The sequence below is a fragment of the Moschus berezovskii genome, chromosome 2 (genome assembly GCF_049115385.1).
Source record: "Moschus berezovskii isolate FMDL1 chromosome 2, NW_MosBer_1.0, whole genome shotgun sequence".
Lineage (NCBI taxonomy): Eukaryota > Metazoa > Chordata > Mammalia > Artiodactyla > Moschidae > Moschus > Moschus berezovskii.
The window spans coordinates 129,339,872-129,357,426 of NC_142461.1; the positions used below are offsets into that span (position 1 = coordinate 129,339,872).

Consider the following 17,555-nt stretch of genomic DNA (forward strand, 5'->3'; position numbering starts at 1 on the left):
AGTTGGACTGTGAAGAAAGCTGATCGCCGAAGAATCGATGCTTTTGAACTGTGGTGTTGGAGAAGACTCTTGAGAGTCCCTTATACTGCAAGGAGATCCAACCAGTCCATTCTAAAGGAGATCAATCCTGGATGTTCATTGGAAGGACTGATGCTAAAGCTGAAACTCCAATACTTTGGCCACCTCATGAGACGTGTTGACTCACTGGAAAAGACTCTGATGCTGGGAAAGGTTGGGGGCGGGAGGAGAAGGGGACGACGGAGAATGAGATGGCTGGATGGCATCACCGACTCTGTGGACATGAGTTTGGGTGTACTCCGGGAGTTGGTGATGGACAGGGAGGCCTGGCGTGCTGTGATTCATGGGGTCGCGGAGAGTCGGACACGACTGAGCGACTGAACTGAACTGAACTGGACTGTGAAGTACTAGAAAGGCAACATTTTATATTTATCATCCACTTCTGTACTTAACCACACACTCATAACTGATAGCTCATAATTTTCTCTTTCCACACATCCTGCAGAGACATGAAAGCCTGAATAGCATCTACTTCAAAATATAAACTTTCTCTTCTTTAGATGGGATTCTGCTCCATTTAAGAAGAAACAGATTATTGATACACACAACGACATGGATGAGTCTCAAAATAATTTTACTGACTGAAAGAAGTCAGACAAAAAGAGCATATATTACATAATTCTGTTTATATAAAAATCTCAGAAAATGCAAGCTAATCTATTATGACACATTACTGACAGAAAGGGTGATGGTTTGATGTAAGTATACATTGTAAAACTATTACCACAACCAAGCTTACTCACACATCCATCATCTTACACAGTTACCATTTTTGCATGTGTGTGTGTGCGTATGTATGTGTGTGCACATTTGTGTTTGTGTGTGGTGAAAACTCTTAAGACCTACTGTATTAAAATTTTCCAGTATTCAGTAAGTACTGTATCTTCTCAAAACTCTATGGTGGCAGCATCTTGGCCTTACAGAAACTTAGTGACCTAGACCTCATTTGACTTTGTATTCAGTTATTCTCTTCAAATGCTCCCTCTTGAATCAATGTCAAAGTAAATTTATAAAGTGGTAAATTCAGTTATATTGTATCTAATTACCAGAATAATACATGGCTTTCAAACACCAGTTCTGTCTATGACCACTAGACTCATGCACATACACACATTTCTGGGGGAGGAAATTAAACTCAACCTATGGGTAATGGAGAAGCAGTCCATTTTGCAAAATTATTTTGTAACCCAGCCATTATGTAGAACCTTTCAATATGTGGATTATCTTTTCAGCCATGGACTTCACTTTTGGCATGTAGCTTACCAGCACTGACCAGATAGATACTCATTGCCAAGCTCCAGGCACGATGCTGTTCTTGGACAGAGAGAATAAAAGAAGACATACTTTCAGGAGCTTATAGTATATGGAATGAAGTAAAAAAAAATTAAAATATTTTAATACCAGAAACAAATAATTTTGAGAGTGTGCATGCAGGGTCCTATGGCACATATAATAGGAAAGAGCAAGAAGGTATTTATTATGTAGCATCTACCATCTATCACCTCACTACCCTAAGTACCAGCACACACACACACACACCATGGTCCAATAGCTTCAGCATCACCAATAAGCTTTCTGAAATTCAGAACCCAACTCCAGACCTACTGACCCAGAATCTGGATTTTTGCAAAATTTCCAGATGATTCACACGTACATTGAAATTTTGAAAAGCACTGTCCTAAAGCCCCAAATGAAATCTACACACACACACACACATTCAGGAAGGTAGATAAAGTGAGATGCTTAGGCCATCATTCGTGTAAATCTCATGAAATAAACTGACAGTGTTTGCCTTTATTATATACTGTGTACCAGGAACTTCTCATATGCGCCCATAATCTCACTTAATCCTCGATTCAGATAAGGAAATTAATGTTCCTTCTTCAACAGGTAGTAAATTCATGTAAAAGTTGGTTTCAAAACCAGGTTTCCCTGACTTCAAAGTTTAGGCTGACAAAAAGTTCAACATCCCTAATTTTCATATAGAATGAGAAACAAAAGTCTGTACAGACGTTTATTATTTCTGTGTAGTTCACTCATGTGTAGGCTAAACTATCACTTTTAATAGAAGATAATGCTTAGAAAAATTCTAACACTCAGATTCACCAATTTATGTTTCAGAAAGTATTTAATATTAGTTTAATTATTTAATTAACCTTTTTATGTTCAAAATGTCAAAATGGCCAACCAGGTGGCTCAGCAATAAAGAATCTGCCTGCCAAGCAGAGGCATGAGTTTGATTCCTGAGTTGGAAAGATCCCTTTGAGAAAAAAATGGCAGCCTACCTCAGTATTCTTGCCTGAAAAACTCCATAGAAGAGCCTTGTGGGCTACAGTTCTGCTGCTGCTAAGTCACTTCAGTCGTGTCCGACTCTGTGTGACCCCATAGATGGCAGCCCATCAGGCTCCCTATCCCTGGGATTCTCCAGGCAAGAACACTGGAGTGGGTTGCCATTTCCTTCTCCTATGTGTGAAAGTGAAAAGGGAAAGTGAAGTCGCTCAGTCATGTCTGACTCGTAGCGACCCCAAGGACTGCAGCCTACCAGGCTCCTCCGTCCATGGGATTTTCTAGGCAAGAGTACTGGAGTGGCTTGCTCGGACACAGCTTAATGACTAAACACAAAAACAACATGTCAAAATGGTTAAACCTTTTAATATTTATATGCTATTTTAGACTTCTGCACCTGGGATACAGCATTTTGTTTTCAATTATGTATTAGATAATTAAATAGGTACCTCAAAACAGATGGAAAAAAGGAAACTAATCAGAAAATTATCTTTCAAATTCATCTGCAGTATGTAATTATTTGGACATTGTATATCCCACAATATAGAGTCATATTCAAGGTATATGTAAAGAGTCCAGGGTGGGACAAAGCAGTCATTCCTTTTAAATGTTATATTTTTTAAATCACTTTAATTTATGACCCACCTGTACAACTCCTAAATCATTTTTATGGACATTGTTTACATCAAGAATAGCTGCCACATCTCTACAAATTACAAATTGTCTCAAATACTGGTCTAGCACTGTTTTCCAGCCGAATAAATGAAAAAGTGGGAATCCTAGCCAGGAAGAGTACAATATTGTAAGAAACAAAATTGTTCTTAAAACTGAAGCTAAAAGGCCTTTAACAGAAAAATTGGGGTCAGGTCCTTTAGCATGTATCAGCTATATCCAGAATCAGTTTAATATTTTCTGTGGTCTGAGAGTAAAACACAATTGATATCTGATCAATGATAGTGTTGAGAGTACAAGGGTTTTCAGGCATTCACAGCAGTAAATCAATACATAATAAAGTTTTCAACTTATTGGGCATAACAAATGGCAACAAACATAATGAAAACCATATGGTAGTGGTTAATGGTACATTTAATGTCAGTGCTAACTCTATTTCTCCACAGATAATGTCTATAAATTTGTGCAGCACGGTTGAGTGACTCATTTAATTCTATCAAGTGATTTTCTATGTAGTAACAAGGCATTTTTCTCTGCAGCTTAATTTTTGGAATTGTCATATTTTCTGTGAGGCTCAGGACTTAAGTCAGTACTTACAAGATTAAATAAGCCATTCACAGTTACATTGCAACTATATCATGGGAACTCAACATACATGAACAACTTGTCTTGTAAATAGTATATCTGATTTTTCAAAATAACATGCATGTCTTTTTTTTTAGTTCTATATCTTACTTTTTATTACTTGTTCCCACTATCTTATCACCACAGAACTGAAAGATCCTTGAAAATCAATGCCTTACTATATCTAGTATCTCAGTATCTTTTTTGTATGTGTGCTTCACTTTTTTTTTTTATTGGAGGCTAATTATTTTACAATATTATATTGGTTGGTTTTACCATACATTGACATGAATCCATCCTGGGTGTATATGAGTTCCCCTTCCCGAACCCCCATCCCACCTCCCTCCTCCCCTTATCCTCCCTCTGGGTCATCCCAGCATAACAGCTCCGAGCATCCTGTAATATGCATCGGCCCTGAACTGGTGATTCATTTCACATATGATAATATACATGTTTCAACGCCATTCTCCCAAACCATCCCACCCTCACCCTCTCCCACAGAGTCCCAAAGACTGTTCTGTACATCTGTGTCTCTTTTGTTGTCTCATATACAGGGTTATATAATACATGCATGTCTTTTTAAAATACGTTGTGTTACATCAAATGTTATCACTTCTTTAAACATGACATTTATTTTATAGAATTTTAGATTGTAAAAGTAATGCTTGTAGAAAATTTGGGGAAAAGTATAAAACCTAAAGGGGAAGGGGAGTCATTCCTAAAATGCTCACCCAGTAGTATTTTGGTATTTCCCCTTTCATTATATGCATTAAGTATCTTTCTTTCTAAAACAATATTTTTACTTAGAGGAATAAAGCCAAGTCATATGGAAAAGTTTAAAGTAAATAAAAATAACCACTTTTCAGTCTCTCTTCTTTATTATCTGCTATCACACCTCTTCTTAAAAATAATTCATAATTTTCCTCATAATTTTTCTTTTTACCACCTAGCTCATGATATATACTAGTTGTAATTTGTAGCTTGCACTTATGTTTATAATACAAAACAATCCATTTAAACCTCTGTCTCTTGCTCTGTCACCTGCAAGGTGATCTACTGGCTGATCTAGAAAACTAAGTGAAAGTGCTAGTTGCCCAGTTGTGTACAACTCTTTGAGACTCCATGGACTGTAGCCTGCCAGGCTCCTCTGTCCATGTAATTCTCCAGACAAGAATGTTGGAGTGGGTTGCCATTCCCTTCTCCAGGGGATCTTCCTGATCTCAGGATCGAACCCAGATCTCTTGCACTGCAGGCAGATTCTTTACCATATGAGCCAAGAACATACATTTTACTTCTCATCTTTCAGATTTCTGTCAGTTATATGATTAATTTCAGTTCCCAAACTATAAAATTTCTGTGTGTTTGGCAATATAAAAACTCCATAATTTTAAAGTTGACAAAACAGCCATTATATGGTACACTGTTGGTGGATTGTAAATTGGTGCGGTCACTGTGGAAAATAATATGATGATTCCTCAAAAGAGAATAAAAAATAGAACTAACATATGATACAGAAATCCCATTTCTTGATATTTATCCAAAGAAAATTAAAGCCCTAATTCAAAAAGCTGTATGCACCCCCATGTACATTGCAACATTTACAACAGCCAAGATATGAAAACAACTCGTGTCCACTGAAAAATTAATGGATAAAGATGATGTCGCAAAGAGTCACAAGAGTTGCATGACATATATACATACACACACACACACACACACACACACACATATATATATATATATACATACATATAGATAGATGAGCTTCCCTGGTGGCTCAGTGGTAAAGAATCTGCATGCCAACACAGGGATTGTGGGTTTGATCCCTGGAACAGGAAGATCCCCTGGAGATGGCAATGGCAACCCAACAAAGTCCCTAAGTCATGTGCAACTCTTTTGCGACCCCATGGATTGTAGTCTGCCAGGCTTCTTTGTCTATGCGATTTCCCAAGCAAGAATACTGATGTAGATTGCCATTGCCTTCTCCAGGGAATCTTCCTGACCCAGGGATCGAACCTGCATCTCCTTCACCTTTTGCATTGGCAGGTGAATTCTTTGCCATCTGTGTATAAATATATATATATATATATATACATATATCTCTGTGTGTGTGTGTGTGTGTATGTGTAAAGAAGCTATAAAAAAGAATGAGATCTTGCAATTTGCAACAACATTAGTGGAACTTGAGGGCATTATAGTAAGTGAAACAAGTCAGAGAGAGAAAAACCATAGGATCTCACTTAAACATGTGGAATCTAAAAACAAAACAAGCAAGCAAACAAAAACCAAGCTCATAGATACAGAAGACAGATTGGCAGAGGTGGGGATTGGGGCTTGGGTGAAATGAGTAAAAGGAGTCAAAATGTATAAACTTCCAGTTATAAAGAAATTTAATGGGGATGTAATGTATAGCATGGTGACTACAGTTAACAACACTGTATTGCATATTTGAAGTAGAACTCTGGGAGTTGGTGATGGACAGGGAGGCCTGGCGTGCTGTGATTCTGGGGTCGCAAAGAGTCGGACACGACTGAGCGACTGAACTGAACTGAACTGAAGAGAGTAGACCTTAAAAGCCCTCATCCCAAGAAAAAAAAAAAAAAAACGGTTTTAATTATATATATGTGGATGGATGTTAACTAGACTTAACTTATTGTGGTGATCATTTTACAATATATAAAAATATTATTTCATTGTATAATATATCATTGTGTCTGATTCTTTGTGACCCCATGGACTGTAGCTGCCAGGCTCCTCAGTCCATGAGATTTTCCTGGCAAGACTATTGGAGGGGGTTGCCATTTCCTCCTCAAGGGGATCAATCTTCCTGAGGCAGGGATAGAACCAGTGTCCCCTGCATCAGCAAGTGGATTCTTTACCATTGAACCACCTGGGAACCCATATAGAAAATTAATATAATGTTATATATTATATTATATATCAATTATACCTCAATTTTAAAAAAGATTGCTGTATAAATGGAATTATATGTTATATAATCTTTCTATATTGACTCTTTTCACTCAGAATAATTCCTTTGCAAACCTTCCAAATTATTATGTGTGTCAATTGTGTGCTCCTTTTTACTACTGAGTAACATTATAGTTTGTTAAACTAGTCACTTATTGAAGGACGTTTGGGTTTTTTTAAGCATTTGCTATTACAGATCTGTTATGAGCATTGGTGTACAAAAAATATAGTCATTATAATTCTGAGATTATTGTGCACCTTAGAAGTAAATTTAATTGTATTTCACTTAATCCTAAACACTTCCTGCTCAAAGACAAGTGCTCTAAGCATCAAAGTTCAGTGGATCCACTTTGGTTTATTGTTGATTTATTCTCTCTACTCATTTCATATTATACTTAGCTGCTCTTCATTATTGTATATCATATTCTGCATTTTTTTTCTGTAAACAGATTTATAGATCCAAACTCAATTTCCATTAGAACTTAGCACTTTCCAGTTTCTTGTTGTTGATAAGTTACTTGAAGTCATTCTCAGCTACATTCATTTGGTTGTATTTTTTTCCCTATATATGCTTAAATCATTCCCTGGTGGTTCAGATGGTAAAGCGTCTTGCTTACAATGCGGGAGACCTGGGTTCGATCCCTGGGTCGGGAAGATCCTCTGGAGAAGGAAATGGCAACCCACTCCAGTACTCTTGCCTGGAAAATCTCATGGACAGAGGAGCGTGGTGGGCTACAGTCTACGGGGTCGCAAAGAGTCGGACACAGCTGAGCGACTTCACTTTAATACTTATATTAAGGAACATATTCTTTCTTTGGTAGTACAATAGGTAGCCTTCCAACTGACCTCTACAAACTATAGATTCCCAAGCAATAACTGATAACCATGGCACACTGCACACTTTTGGTTTGTAGGGCTGTATTATCTAGGACTCCAATGCATGTTTTCTGCCTCTAGTTGAGAACATTTTCACAAAGTTGTTGATGTAGGCACGATAGTCCACTGATAAGAGCTCCTTTCTTTTGGTTGGAACTTTAGTTTGATTAAAGTCATTGATTGAGAAATTTTCAACTAATTCTTGCTTTATTGAATATATGGATAGTGGAATGTTGAGACACTGTATTCTACTGCCTGACAGAGTCAGACAATAAGTTGGGAAAAGCAGGCAGGAATCTTTGCTTATCGTGAATCCAAAAGCTGAAAGGAAACGACTGAAGGATTTTCAATTGAAAAGTAAAGTGGTCATAGATACGTTTTGGAAATCTCTTTCAAGTCTTCAATAGCTTGTGAGATGGTGACTGTTAGAAAATAAATCTGTAGGCTGGGAGACAGTGAGCTATTTTTAAAAGCCTATCAAAAGATGATGATGGAAATAGGCATAAAGTTACAGCCAAGCAAGATGAATAAACTCTAGAGATCTACTGTATAATATTATAGGTATGGTCAACAATAAATTATTGCAAACTTAAATATTTCCAAAGAGGGTAGATCTCACATTAAATGTTCTTACAACAATAAACTAAATTTTAAAGATGATGGGAGGTTGGAATGGCATATGAGAGGTTAAGGAAAGTGAGGTATCTGTGATATCTCCCAGTCCACCAATCTACTTTCAATCTGTTCACTGCCAGGCAAACTATGTGATAACTCACTGAGAAAGAAAACTAGGTTAGTGAGAAGTTCATACAACTTCCCTTTCAAGGTTGAATGTTCAAACACTGCTCAATAAGATGCTTTCCCACAAGAAACAACATATATCCAAATGTAAAGGTGATAATTTAACAGGTTAAAACTAATAAAACATTAACAGCCCTAGATCATGGAGATAGATTGAAACTACTAGATCAAGGAGACAGATTGAAAATACATGAAGTAATAAATGATTTAACTTCAGTAGGTCCAGCAAGGCTGTCTGTAACATTCTCTCTCCCCTTAAGATTTTAGCATCTTTTGCCCTTGAATGTGTGGACACCTGTTTACTGCAAAGATGAAAACCTCTGACTCTCTGTCAAGGTTGTCAGGGTTTTTATTTTCTCTCAATTTAAGAGAAATTTATTCTTAGCAATGAATGTCTCTATTTTTATTCCCTTTAAATAGTCAATGCAAGGTCAAGATCAAGAGGGCAATGGCTTAATATAATTTCACCTTGCTTTGTATAAAAAGAATAAAACATTTAAAAATTGCATTCATCTTTTTTTAGGTTGTATGGTGCTATCTATATACAAACCCCAAAGTTAGAGGGGAAAAAAAAAGAAACTGAACATTGTAGAGCTCCTATCTTTTTAGACATTTTCAAGCTGAAACTAATGATGAAAGTTTTTAAATGCACATCCTTTAGCTAAAATAAAATTCTTTGCATAAAGTAAAAAATATGCCAATTAAATGAGCTTTCTCACCTTTTTGCAAAACCAGCAAGTTAAAAACAGAGAAATGGAACTGAAGATATCAATTCTCAGGTACAATTTATATTAAGAAAGAGAATATTGTAAGTATTTTTGTTTTAAAAAATATTATAAATATATACCAATTATTGCATATTAATAAGCCATTAATAGCCTTAATTTTATTGTTTAATCACAAAAAGCACTATGGCTAAATTATAAAGAACATGCTAATAATAATAATAATGAAAGGAAATATTCCTTTTCTCACCTGAGGCCCTTGTACCTGGAGCTTTCTGTCCCTAAGGAGGTTTTTTTCTCATTTCTTCTTCCTCTTTCTGACCTCTGTGAAGCAAACTTCTCATCCTTCATTTCTAATGTTTTAAATTCTCAGAAAATTTCCTAATTAACCCATCTCCCATCTTGTATTATTTCATACCTAATTCATAATTCTCTGAAAAAATCACAACTTAATATTTTTTGTTGTTGTTTATTTTTCTTCATTTATGTCAAGCACCTTCTCATTCTTGCTTGCCAACATAACCCCGGTACTTAGAACAATTATGAAAAAATTTTTTAAGTAATTATTGAAATCATGTCAAGTTTTTCTCTAAACACAATGGTATGAAATTAGAAATCAAAATGACAACCCATTCCAGTATTCTCACCTAGAGAATCTCATGGACAGAGGAACTTGGCAGACTACAGTTCATGGGGTTGCAAGAGTCGGCAATGACTTAGCGACTAAACTACTAACCACCACCAACAGGAAGAAAGCTGGAAAATTCACAAATAAGTAGAAATTAAACAACATGCTACTGAACAACCGAGTCAAAGAAGATATCAAAAGTAAAATTACAAAGTATCTTGAGACAAATATAAAGGAAAACACACTATAACAGATGGGATGCAGCAAAAGCAGTTCTAAGTGGGAAGTTTATAGAAATAAAGACTACATTAAAAAGAGAGAGAGAAATAATATAAACAATCTTTACAACCTCAAATCATTAAAAAAAGAAGAACAAACTATGACTGTTAGATGAGAGAAAGAAAAACTAAAGATTAGATGAGAAATAGATGATAGAGACTAGAAACATAATAGAAAAAAATTAATGAAACCAAGAGTTTATTTTTAAAAAAGGTAAACAAAATTGACCAATCTTTGACTAGATTGACCAAGAGAAAAGAGAAAAGACTCACATAAAATTAAAAATGAGAGAATGCATTGTAATTATTACCACAGAAATACAAAAGATATAAGAAGCTACTGTGAACAATTACAAGCCAATAAACTGTACAACTTAGAAAAAAATGGATAAATTCCTAGAAACACACAACCTCACAGGACTGAATCATGAAGAATTAGAACATCTAAAGAGACTAATAATGACTAACAAAATTGAAGTAATAATCAAAAACCTCCTTATAAAGACCTATATTTATGAATACCCTCTCCAGAGCTGCCTGTTCCAGTGCCGCCCTCCATTGTCTGTGACTCTACTTCGTATAAGAGTACCATTCCTCCACATGAAAACACCTTGTTCAGTTCAGTTCAGTTCAGTCGCTCAGTCGTGTCCGACTCTCCACGACCCCATGAATCACAGCACGCCAGGCCTCCCTGTCCATCACCAACATCAGGAGGGCATTCAGACTCATGTCCACAGAGTTGATGATGCCATCCAGCCATCTCATTCTCTGTCATCCCCTTCTCCTCCCGCCCCCAACTTTTCCCAGCATCAGAGTCTTTTCCAGTGAGTCAACTCGTCGCATGAGGTGGCCAGAGTATTGCAGTTTCAGCTTTAGCATCAGTCCTTCCAATGAACACCCAGGATCGATCTCCCTTAGAATGGACTGGTTGGATCTCCTTGCAGTACAAGGGACTCTCAAGAGTCTTCTCCAACACCACCTTGAGCCTTGCCTAAAAAATCAATTCAAAGAAAAAAATACTTAGATCTGATTAACTAACTAAACAATGATCCTGTTTACTTTTAATACAACCAGTGCAAATCTCCCCTAATTCTGTGAACACATCTTACTCTAATTCTCACCAGAATTAGACACAGCTGAAGAAACTTTTCTTGAAACATTCTTTCTTTCATTCCTCACCTTCTCCAGAACTTCATATCTCTGATTATTCTTAATGTTCATAGCAGATTTCTCTTTATTTCCCTATTATGGATGAAAAGCAAACTTACATATCCAAACTTCACTCTTAGTTAAGCCTCTTGTGTCCAGCTCTCTAGACAACATCACCACATGGATGTCCCAGATTAAAACCAGGATTAACACATTAAAACAAACAAACAAAAAAAATAATTTCCTGCACTTTCCTCTGTCTTACTCATCTTTGTAAATGGTACCAACATTCTTAGTTGTTTAAGCCAATAGAACAACATCATTTTTTTTAATTTTTCTTGTTCTCACACCTCATACCTTATTCATTGACAAATCAGATCAGCTCTAGCTTCTAAATGTTGGCCAGATCCAACTAATACTCACCATTTCCACAACTATAATTCTAATTCCAGTTACCTTGCAACATCCCTTGCCAGAACTACTGAAACAGCTCCCTAGTTGACCTAATTTCAGTCTACCATCCTACCTTTATGTCTGTCCCTATAGAGTATTGTGTACTTTAGTCTTTTTGTTTCAGCTTAAAGAGTTCTTTTCAATATTTTTTGTAAGGTAGGCCTAGTGGTAGTGAACTCTCTCACTTTTGTTTATCTGGGAAAGCCTTAATTTATCCTTCATATTTGAATGATAACTTTGCTGGATAGAATGTTCTAGGCTGGCAATTTTTATGGTTCAATATTTTGAATATGCCATTCTACTATCTCCAGGCCTGTAGAGTTTCTGCTACGAAATCTCTTCATAGCCTAAGGTGGGTACCTTTATAGGTGACCGTCTTTTTTTCCCTTGCTGCTTTTAAAATTTTTCCTGTATTATTAACTTTTGATAATTTCAATATAATGTATCGAAGTTCTTTTTGCATTGAGATAACAAGATGTTGTATAATTTCATAGACTTGTATACCAAGTTCTTTACAGGTTTGGGACGTTCTCAACCATCATTTTTTAAATATACCCTCGGCTCCCTTCTCCCTCTCTTCTGCTTCTAAGAAACACATTGTTCTTGTATTGACTTTTCTAATGGAGTCAGTTCTCACATAGTTTCTTCACTTTTAAAAAACCTTACTTTTCTTTCCTCCTGCATCAAAATTATTTCTATATTTTTCCCCTTGAGCTTACTAATTCTCTCTTCCATATGATCTCTTCTATTTCCAAAGCTTTCTAAGGCATTCTTCACCTTATTTATTGAGTACTTCAGCTCTCCAGAATTTCTACTTGTTTCTTTTTTAGAATTTCAGTCTCTTTAGTAAAGTACTCCTCTGTCTGTTAGTTTTTATTTCTGAGGTCATTGAACTGCCCTTCTGAATTTCTTTAGTTTGTTGGATTTCTTCATAACAGCTCTTTGAAATTCCTTGTATAGATCATAATGGTCCATGTCTTTGGGTTTGGTTGATGGGAAACAGCCATTTTCTTTTTGTGACACCGTAAAGCTGTGCTTTTTCATAGTGTTTCATGAGAAGTGTCTCTGCCACTGCATTTGACATAGCGAACACCTTTCTTACTTAGGCAAGGCTTGGGTCACTTCAGTTATAATAGAGCAACAGATTGATAGTTAGGAGCCTTTTTCTTTTATTTTTTCCATCTCTCAGAAGCATGTTTTTTATTAAAAATCACTGGTGCAGGACATCGGATGCTCCATCCTTCTCATTTTCCCTGCTCACAGTGTCTCCTCTCTGGGTACCCTGAACTGCTCTCTACGCATTCTCCTCCTTTTTGCTCAAGAGACCAAGAACACACATCACAGTCTTGTCACCTCTGATGGGTTGAGGCTTGGATGAGAAGGTCGGTTTTCCAGACATCGTCTGGAGGATTCTATTGTCTCCTGAATTTTTTTTTTTTTTTTTTTGCGGGCTTGCCTGCATTCTTCCCTTACTTTATTGTAATCTGAATTTTGTGCTTTTCAAAATTTTTTTAGACTTATTGTTATATGTTTTTATTGTCAGTTTATTTACCTATAAAAGTGATATAGAAACATTCTCCCATTAACCTTAATGTGATTACTCCTTTTTTTTAAATTTTAATTGGAGGCTAATTTCTTTACATTATTGTGTTGGTTTTGCCATACATTGACATGAATCTGCCCCGGGTGTACATGTGTTCCCCATCTTGAACCCCCTCCCACCTCCCTGCCCGTATCATCCCTCTGGGTCATCCCAGTGCACCAGCCCCGAGCATCCTGTATCATGCATCGAACCTGGACTGGCGATTCGTTTCACATGTGATGATACACATGTACTTTTTTTTTTTTTTTTTTTTGATCCACAGCTGAATCTGTTTACTCCTTGTATCCAAATCACGTTGTCCAAAGTTTGAAGAAAAAAGTCAGTTCCGTTGTCAGGGTGGGTCCCAGCTTGAGTTGGGCCCTCTCCAACTTTCTGAGCCGCAGTCACACCTGGTGGATCTGTGAGCCCGTGAGGAGCTGATACTGGGCGGGTTCCACTCTGGGGTTCCTCTTTACCAGCCGTAGGTCCCGCTCAGCAGGCAAGAGCCTGATCGCGTTAGCTCTGTGCATGTGGTCGCTGCCCTGCTCGTCAGACACGTGAATGATAACGCTTGTTGATTGTTCTCCCAACATTACTGAAAGCTGTCTCATCCTTTTTGTTTTATTTCCCCTTCCCTCGACCTGGGAGTCTTCAGTACTAAAAGCTTTTGTGTGAATGAGGCAGGCTGGTACTGGGGACCGCTGTACGGACACTGGCCTCTGTAGGTTGTAGTTACCCAAACATGTTCTAATGCAGTTATTCTCAGTCTTTCTGGCTTGTAATGTGAATTTCTTCAGGAAAAGAGCAGCCATCCTTTTTAGGAAGACCTGTATTCATCCCCAGTGTATGGCATTTAGTGGAGAATGCCAGCTAATACTTGAGATCACTGAAAAACTCCACATCCTGCGAGTACCGGAAGACAGACCGACAGATGTCCTCAGAGCCCGTCTCCTCTGGTCGTCGTTCCTCTCCTGCAGCTCCTGCTTCTGTTCTAACTCCTTTTCCCAGGGCTCTTTAGAAACAGCCCTGACTGTCCTATACCAGGCCACTGCTTGATAAGGTTTGGCAGAAGCAGCCCGCAAACAGGCTCTGGGGCGAGACCCCTTCACCTTCTATAGTGCAGAGAATATCTTTTGCTTTCTAGATAGAGAAGATTTTAGTTTTTCTTATTGGAGCTGATTTCTGGTAATGTTGGGAGTTATGCATTTAAAAAAGAAAAAGATGGTGGCAGAGCAGGGTGAAGTGTGTACTTAACACTGGGGACTTCAGGTATGCCCACAACTTGGTAGGAAGATCCTCAAGCTGGGGGTCCCAGAAGCCAGTGGACAGTCCTCTCGCTTTCCGAGGCAGACAACAGGAGATATTTTGCTTCTATTCTCTCTGTCTACCTATTTCCCTTTCTTTCCCTTCCCCTTAGACAGTGCACCTCTCCTCAGGAAGCACCTACTCCCTCCTGCCGCACACACGTGGCTAAGTGGGTCCCCATTCATTGCCTTCATCCTCCACCCTTCTCAACCAGAAAAACGGCGCCAGCACACTGCTGGACTAGCAACCAACTTCTCTTCCATCACTGCCCCTGGCCACTGCTGGCCTCTCTGCAACTCTCCTTGCTCCGCCACCTCCTCCTTGATCCAATCCACCCACTTTGGGGTGCATAGATGAATGAATCGCTCAGGTGCCTGTACTCTTTGCAGAAGTACTTTTTTTTTTTTTTTTTTTTGGTTATAGTTGTCTGATTAGTTGTAAATCAAGTGAGTTAGTGAGTGAAGTCGCTCAGTCGTGTCCGATTTTTTGCGACCCCACGTACTGTAGCCTACCAGGCTCCTCTGCCCATGGGATTCTCCAGGCAAGAATACTGCAGTGTGTTACCATTTCCTTCTTCAGGGGATCTTCCCGACCCAGGGATCGAAACCAGGTCTCTCACATTGGTGGCAGACGCTTTAACCTCTGAGCCACCAGGGAAGCCCTAGTTGTAAATCAAAGGCTAGATTAAAAAAAATAATAATAAGCATTGATTCACATCACCATGATGCTGATTTCACTTCAACTGTACCTTTTACATGATTAAGAAGGATTGGAATATGGAAAAGATCTCACGATCAGAAATATGTATATATATTTCAATTGTCCATCTTTAAATATATTAGCATAATTTCTGTCTGACCATATTTTTCAAATATAATATGCCGCATAAGTCATTTTTCATGATACCTACTCTAATCATTCTACTTCTGCTTTCTATCTCTGAAACTATTGCTGTTAACTCAGGCTCCAGTCATCTCTAAAGATTGCCTTTTTCTAATGTCCCATATCCAATCAGTGATTTTTTCCATTTCAATACCTCTTACAACTTCCCATTTCTTTCCACTTCTGTTCAGGCCCTTATCACTCCTCACCTGGATTACTTCAATAGAATTATAATTGGTCTCTAGGTTTCAGGCACTTCTCTTCACTCTTCATCTTGCTTACTATTGATAGATTAATCTTCCTAAAAGGCCGACAACACACTTTTAATCATGCCATTTCACTGTTCGAAAATCTTCTGTGAGAACATAGAAAAATGAAAATAGATCATTTGCTTGAGAAGGGATGCAAAGCCAAGTTATTTTTTCTTTCACTTTTCTTTTTAAATCCTACATTATTTTTGCAATGTTGCTTTGTGTGATTAGTATAATAAAATTAATTACCTGAAAGTTAAAATTCTAGTAACCGCTACCATATGCTTCCAACGTTCTTTACTACTTCTTATTCCACTACTCCAGTAAATAAAACTTATATTCCCTCTACTTTAAAACTATAAAAATTACAACCTTGAATTTTTTAAACTTAAATCCCAATCATACGTAAATTTCTTAATTATATAAGCTGGAAATAATTTCTTTGTATATACACAAACCTAATTTCTTGTGAGAACAAATCATTTGACCCTCATCATTTAAAGTTCTTCATTAATATTTATGTTTTCATATCAGTTTTTCCTTTCTCCTCTAAGTTAAAAAAAAAAAAAGCATACCCTTAAGAACAAGAACTCTTCTCTAAATCAGAGGCCACAGTAACTTGAAAACACACCATAGGCATTTAATAAATATATATGACTTCATTAGATCAATGATCAAATGCTTCAAAGGCAATAGGGTATTTGCTTATGGAGTACCTTTTCATTTTTGTTTTAAAATTAAAACCAGAAGCCAAGAAACAGAAGCCTTTGAGAACCCTTTCAAAAGAGCCAGCGTTATGGAAATTGTTCAATCTAGTATCTAAAGACTGAGTATAAATGTAACACACTCATTTGTCACATTTATTGAACAATTCATTTATTGAGTACAAATGAGATAATCTTTTCTCATCCACTTAAGTTAGAAGGTACCACTCAGCACCTGGCTGTTCAATCTGACCTCAAGATGCAGGGACCATGAGCAGCATCTAATTGTCCCTTTGCTGGGCTATGGTTTCATGAGTATCACTCAGAGACCAACACTAATTTGAATTGCTATCATTGTGGAGCCTGGATAGGATAAATTTATTGGATCTATCATTAATGCCTTTTTAATGAAATATTTAATTGCTGTGGCACAGAGTGTATGAAGTGTGACAACTTAACAGTAGCCTTAGGGGAGGGGGAGACTTGTAAACATATAAATAATTAGGACATCATTTCTCTTTTCCCTTCTCTTCCAATGAAAGAACTAAGCTAGGTCAAAGAAAGCAAATGAATATATCTAGCTCCTTGTACGGATAAACTGATATTTTCACTACACATTTAATCCATGTTTCACTGCAGTAAGCAATACAGGTGAACATCTGATTACTCAGTCAGCTGATACTCTTCATAAAAGCTGGAAATTGCACTCATTTTAATCTATGTTAGCAGGCAGTAAACATAGCTTGAAGCTGGCCAAGTGGCTGCTTGTAAAATGCTGGTAAATTGCCAAAGGATGTAAAATAGCTCTTTTGGCCTCTACTTTCCACCTCAGTACAGCAAAAGAGAGAGGTGGCAATACACCCACTACTTCAGCCACCAGTTTCTGCATCTGTCAGCTTCTACCCTAGAAAAATCTTAACTGAACAATCACTTATTGAACAGATTTCCACATTCTAAACCTGAGGAAGTAGTTTCAGCCCTCTGGTGATATAGCCAGTGATAACCACAGTCAGTGACCACTAACTTCTTAAAAATTATTTTTTTAAGAAAAAAGGTAGATCAAATCGTGTAAGAAAGTATTTCCTTGCTTTAACTGAAACACAATGAGTAATAAATATGTAAAATACAGAAATTTCTATTTAGTTCTTTCTGTTCATGCTGACTTTGGAGTAGATTACAAATCCTAAGGGATTTTTTAACTCTTTTTCCTACCACTGGGCTTCCCTGGTGGCTCAGATGGTAAAGCGTCTGTCTGCAACACAGGAGACCTGGGTTCGATCCCTGGGTTGGG

General features: G+C 37.3%; 1 pseudogene; it reads right to left on the reverse strand.

Annotated features, from left to right (window-relative positions):
* Positions 1-12,750: 12,750 nt before the first annotated feature.
* On the reverse strand, positions 12,751-13,934 carry LOC129537690 (translation initiation factor IF-3, mitochondrial pseudogene; annotated as a pseudogene).
* Between the last annotated feature and the right edge of the window lie 3,621 nt (positions 13,935-17,555).